At 41.9% G+C, this 6147-nt stretch overlaps 1 long non-coding RNA gene across 1 annotated transcript; it reads right to left on the bottom strand.

Annotated features, from left to right (window-relative positions):
• Positions 1–2936: 2936 nt before the first annotated feature.
• LOC123636417 lies at positions 2937–4800 on the bottom strand. The gene is made up of 3 exons (XR_006734525.1): positions 4754–4800; positions 4401–4608; positions 2937–2951 (listed from the first exon to the last, which is right to left on the bottom strand). It is a non-coding gene; the product is annotated as an uncharacterized LOC123636417 (long non-coding RNA).
• Positions 4801–6147: the final 1347 nt, after the last annotated feature.

Genomic DNA, 6147 nt, shown 5'->3' on the forward strand with positions numbered 1-6147 from the left:
AAATTTTGGCTTATTCATCTCTGTACATACAATACCTAGAAAATAACAGGTGCTCAGTAAATGTCCAGTAGACAGGCAGACGAATTGCTGGATGGGTGCACCTAACACAGCACATACAGGGGGATGCATGAACACAGACGAGAACGGATGAAGGCAAGGATCATATTCTGTGTCCTTCACTTAATTTATTTAAATTAGTCCCAACCTAGCTCTGAAAACTTGACAGAATTTCACAGCAGAACTGCTGAAATCCTCTCTGCTCCATAGAACAAAATCAGAAAGAAGATGAAAGTTTGGAATATTTGATTCCCAAGGGTACAAAACCCAGACATGACTTCTCTCTGCTTCTCGTCCCAGTTTTGAGTCTTGCCCTGAGTCAGGGGTCCCGGGAGTAGTGCCGATGAGTGGGGTGTCCCTTAGGGACTCTGACAAGCAGTGAGCACTGACATCAGCTCTTTTAAAGCTTCAAATAAGCCTTCATGGAAGTTTCACCCCAGAACTCTTACAGGGTTGTTGATGGTTGGGTCTCTGAACACAGTAAACCAAGAGTGATATTTTGGTGAAACCGAAGTTCAAACACTCACTGCCATCTCAGCACCTGCCCCTCCTGCTGCACTCTCTGCATTTCATGTCATGGCATCATGATCAGCAACTACAGGTCTCTGACCACCTGTGTCATTCTGGTACTTTATGGATGTTATATTATACATTAAAAACAAACAAACAAACAAACAAAACACTACAAAACCACCCCTCTCCCCCCATATCTTGCAAGTGTTGGAGACTCTCCCTTCCTCCCCTACTGAAGGTCATGACCCTTGCCATCAGGGTCAGCTGTTTGCCCCGTGCAGCCCAGGGGCCAGCAAGCCCAGATGTGGGCACAGCGTCCCCTGGGCAGGTCTGCTGCTCTCCGAGCACCCCCCGCCCCTCCTCCAGCCTCCCCGTCCTTGAGCACAGCTACTCAAGGTCTCCACTCAGATAGATGTGATTTGAAAGGCTTTAAATCATAAATAACAAAGAGGCAGAAAGCGGAGGCAGAAACGAGGGTATTCTGGATAAAGAAGTAATTGGTGGGGGGAAGAGGAGAAGGAAAGAGCAAGCTCATTACGCACAACTTTGCTGTAGTTAAAGTGAGATCTTTGTGTGAATCTCCTGGGCGTTGGAGATTTTCATTTTCAGAGTAGGTAGTATGGTCTCCATTTTCAGATGAGAGAACTAAGGCCGAGGCAGGCTGTGGACGTGTCCAGTGACCAAGAGGAAGGGCAGGGACTCCAGGTCAGGCCTCCCCCAAAAGAGGAGTAAATATGTAAGAATTCTTCCAGAAGCCCAGTCCTAGGGGGTGGGGGTTTGGGAACAGGGATGGGAAGACTTCAGCCCCTTAACTTTCTGTGAGCAGAAGATGAATTGTCACTGAGAGAGGTACCAGGGTTCCTGCTAACAACATGGAGGTTATTCAGAGGAAGTCAGAAGAACTCTGGAGATAGCAACACCCCTAACAATCTGATTTTGTCTTTTTGGGCTCTTAAAAAATTTTCCCACCTTTCTTCCTCTTATCTTTCGGAGGAGCCCAGTGGCATTGGGACTGAGCGACCAAACAAAGAAAGAGGAATCAGTAGCTCTTCTATGATAATGAAATTCTCAGAGCAGATGGTCCCCAAACTTCAGGTCTGAGATGTGTCTCTAAGATTGGGCTTGCACAGATTCCAGGAGGGAAGAAGCTGAAATTCAAAAACAATACTGCAGGGAGTCATTTATCTGTCCACCCATTCATCTATCCATCTGTTCATCATTTATTTATTTCTTTCAAAGGAAAACTTACTGAACGTCTACTGTGTCCCAGACATGGTGCAAGGTGTTAGCAATACAGGATGCGTAAGACTTTTGGAGTCTTTGGTCAGCAGGAAATAAAGCTATCAGATGGCTTGTCACAAAATAAGGGAAGAAGTGTCACAATCAAAGTTGTATAAAGGACTGTGAGCAGACATCAGAAAGAACAAACTTTCCTATGGATAGTTTTGAAAGTTTCCCAAAGGAGAGGACATTTGATTTTGGTATTTAAGGATAAGTGGGTATTTGTCAGGTATATACATTTGCAAAGGGTATGCAATCGGATAAAGGTCCTCCATGAATAAATTATGGCTAAGATCATGTTTAACGGTGAAATATTGAATGCTTTTCTTTGAAGCTTGGGAATAAACCAAGGATGCCCACTCTCGCTTTTATTCACAATTGTTTTAAAAATCCTAGCTATTGCAATACTGCAAGAAAAAGAAATAAGTGAAAGAGTAGCTATTTGCAGATAACATAATTTTATACATAAAAATTCTATAGAATCTATGGAATCTAAGAAACAACTACTAGAACTAATAATAATCAATTGTATTTTATATACAAACAGCAAACAATTTTTAAAAACTTCAAAAGTATTCCATTTGCAATAGCATCAAAATTCAAAAAACCTGAGACTAGATTTAACAAAAGGTATTCAAGACCTCTTCATTGAAAACTACAAACTATAATGGAGAAAAATTTAAAAATGGTGAAATGGAGAAATATATCATGTTCATGGATCAGAAGAATAGTGTTATAATGTAAATTATACACAAACTGGTCTATAGATTTAATAGAATTACAATCAAAATTCCAGCAAACTTTTCTTAAAAATAGAGTTTGACAAGCTGATTCTAAAATTTGTGCAAAAATGCAAATGACAAGGCAATGTTTAAATGAAGAATAAAGTTGAGATCTGATACTTCCTGATTTCATGATTTAATGTAAAGTTTCAGCAATCATGATAGTATGGCATTGGTAAAGGATAGACACAGAGATCAACAAGACAGAATACAGAGACCTGAAATAAACCCACATGAGTATGGTCAGTTCATTTTTGACAAAGATTTAAATTCAATGGAAAGAGGAAAATCTTTTCAACAAATGGTGTTGGAACAACTCTGACAGGAAAAAACAAACAAACATCAACTCTTACTCTACACTATATACAAAAAAATTAATTACAATTGATCATTGACCTAAATGAAAAAGCTAACACTATAAAACTTCTGAAAGAAAATGCAAGAGAAAATCTTTGTGACTTTGGGGTACAGACAAATACTTCTTAGATCACTAAGAGCACAAACCATAAAAAAAAAAATGACAAGTTGGACTTCATCAAAATCTAAAAAAACACAAGTTTTTCTTCAAAAGACACAGTTAAAATAAAAATGAAGCCACACAGAAAATATTTACAAGTCTGTATTTGACAAAGAACTTTGATGAAGACTATACAAAGAACTCAGAAGTCAAAAATAAGACAACTGAATAGAAAAAATGAACAACAGGCTTGAAGAGACACTTCACAAAAGAAGAGAAGACACCTCATGAAAAAGCACATGACAAAGTGTTTAACATCATTCATCATCAGAAAGTGGCAAATTAAAAATAATGAGATATGATTAAAAACACTCTGGATTGGCTAAAATAAAAAAAATACTGACAATAACAAATATTGGTAAGGATGTGGAGTAACTGGTATTCTCATATACTGCTGGTGGGAATGTAAAATTGTGTACCCATTTTGGATAACAGCAGTTTTTATATAAGTTAAACATACCCCATATCATTTACTCCAAGGTATTTACCCAAGAGAAATAAAAGCATACAGCTACAAAAGACTTCTATTCAAATATTCACAGCAGTTTTGTAATAGATGCTGTGCAATAGCTAAAAGTTGAAAACAGTACAAATGTTCATCAGTAAGTAAATGAGAAACAAACTGGTACATTCATACAACAGAACACTTCTCAGCAATGGAAAGAAATAACCTATTGACACACACAGCAACTTGCGTGAGTCCTCAAATAATACCGCAGAGGGAAAAAAGAATCAGGCAAATAAAGAGAGCACATGGTATATGATGCCATTTATATAAAATTCTGGAAGATATATATTAACTTATAGTGACAAAAAGCCAACCAGTTCTGGGGCCTGAAGTGAAGGGCGGGTAGATTACCAAGGAGTAAGAGGAAATTTTTTGCAGGCCACTGAAATGTTCTGCGTCTTGATTGTGGCAGGTATAAAGCCAAAGTCATTGAACACTCAAAGAAACTGAACTATACATACCACACATTAGGAGGTTACTGCACCTAAATTACACTCAGTAAAGTAGATCGACATGAAACGAGAGGTGCGTGTGAAGGTGGGCAGACGGGTGGGTGCAGACAGGAAGGTGCCCACGCTGAACCAGGCTGAGGGCCTGAGAGCTCAGAGGAGGGTCCAATCCCCCACCTGGGTTCTGTCTGTGGGCCTGGCCAGCCTGGGGTTAAGGGACCTCGGTGCCTTCTAGAGGGACGACCCTGTCCTAGACCTGAAAGTTGTCAACAGCAGAAAGCAGAGGCTATTACCTCAAATGGGACGGAATCTCGGGCTGGGGCTGGCGTGGCCAGGTGACATCATGCGTGGTCCTTAGTAGTCTGGTTGTCATCTGTCTCCGTCGGAGCTTTTTGCTTGATTTTGAGCAGTGATCCTCTCCTCTCTGTGGCTGGAAATTCAAATCTTCAAAGTGAGGAAGTTGACTGAGAGCCCAAGATGATCAGAAAAGTTCTCTAAAAGCTGACATTAAAAAAAAAAAAATTAGGCTGTCTTATTTGCTTGGGAAAAAAGTGCCCCCCCCTTTTTTTCCTTTTTAGAAACATATTTTTCTAAGATAATGAGGGAATTCAAAGCCTTTGACATGAAGCCTAACATGCTTCAGAACCTGGTCCAAGCTCCCGTCTGCTTATCTCTGGGCTGCTCTATGCACAGTTTGTACCCTGTGCTCAGGCACACAGGACTTTGTACCACTTTCCAAACACTGTAGGCTCTTTCCGACTTCCTGTGCTATCTCTGCCTGAAAAACTCCAATTAATTCTTTAAGTCTTGGCTCAAACACACGCTTTCTCGGAGGCTTCTCCTGACTCTCTTGGGCACAATTAGTTGCTTCCTTCTCTGTGGCTCCCTCAGTGTCTCTTTTTGGAATTTTGCTACAGATGCAACTCATCGTATTATACTGATTTATATTTGGGCAGCTCCCTTTTATCACAGAGTATGAAACTGTGTGTTTAGCTATTTAATATTTATCCAGCCTCCTTTTACATGCAGGGATTACACACAATAAAATAGCAAAATAAAAATGAAAAGGAAAACATTGGGATGAGAGAACATAAATTATAGCCATCGAGACGAAGCAGGGGAAGTGGACCTCTTGTGTTCATTCGTGAGGTCCGATTCAGTTGCTAAAGGAGGCCAAACAGCTCAGTAGAAACCAAAACCATGAGCTACGTGGTCTTCCCTGCTCCAAAGGAAAAACAGAAGCCACCAGACAAAGAAAAGCTTTTTCTAGCTCTCTGCTTTAATATAAATGTTTTGTATGTGACTTCACAGTGGGGACACTGAAACACGGTGTGGCCCACGTCCCCGGTGGCATCCCTGGATCAAAGGCAGGAACTGATCTCACAAGACCATTGGGTCTCTCTGTAAAAGCTGAAGGCAGGACACCAAAGAGACCTAGGCCAGCTATTCTGGGACTTATGGTGTGACCATGGGCAGTCCCATTGCCATAGGCTGCCACATGCGTGAGCTGTTTGGTCATCGAAGGGACTCTGCTGGTGGTTACTGTTGTCCGTGTTCTACTGCTGAGGCTGAGAAAGGTTGAGGGATGTGTACGTGATCTCGTAGGTGGCAAGAGACATCCATTCAGCATACATTTCTGGAGTGCCTAGTGCGTGCCAGGCACTTTCTTGCACTGGGGATAGATAGTGAGGAAAACAAATGCCTTTGTCTTGCGGTTCTTTCATTCTAGTGGGAAGAGACAGATGAGCAAACAGACTAATGACGACTACATATGACGCTGCCTGGTGACGCCTGCCATGAAGGACGGCTGTGCAAGGCGGATAGGGGAGGGGTGTCCTGTTTGGCAACAGGCCATGGGGGACGCCTCCCTGCCTGACAGAGACCAGAGGGAAGCGAGGGGCGAGCCATGGGTATCTGAGAAAAGCTGTTCTGGGTGGAGGAAACGGGAACCACAAAGTCTTGGCAGTGGGGACGTGCTGGGAGTTGTCAAGATGCAGCCCAGAGGCTGTGTTGCCGGGCAGATGGGTGAGCGGGAGCATG

Source organism: Lemur catta, chromosome 4 (assembly GCF_020740605.2).
Source record: "Lemur catta isolate mLemCat1 chromosome 4, mLemCat1.pri, whole genome shotgun sequence".
In the NCBI taxonomy this organism is placed as follows: Eukaryota; Metazoa; Chordata; class Mammalia; order Primates; family Lemuridae; genus Lemur; species Lemur catta.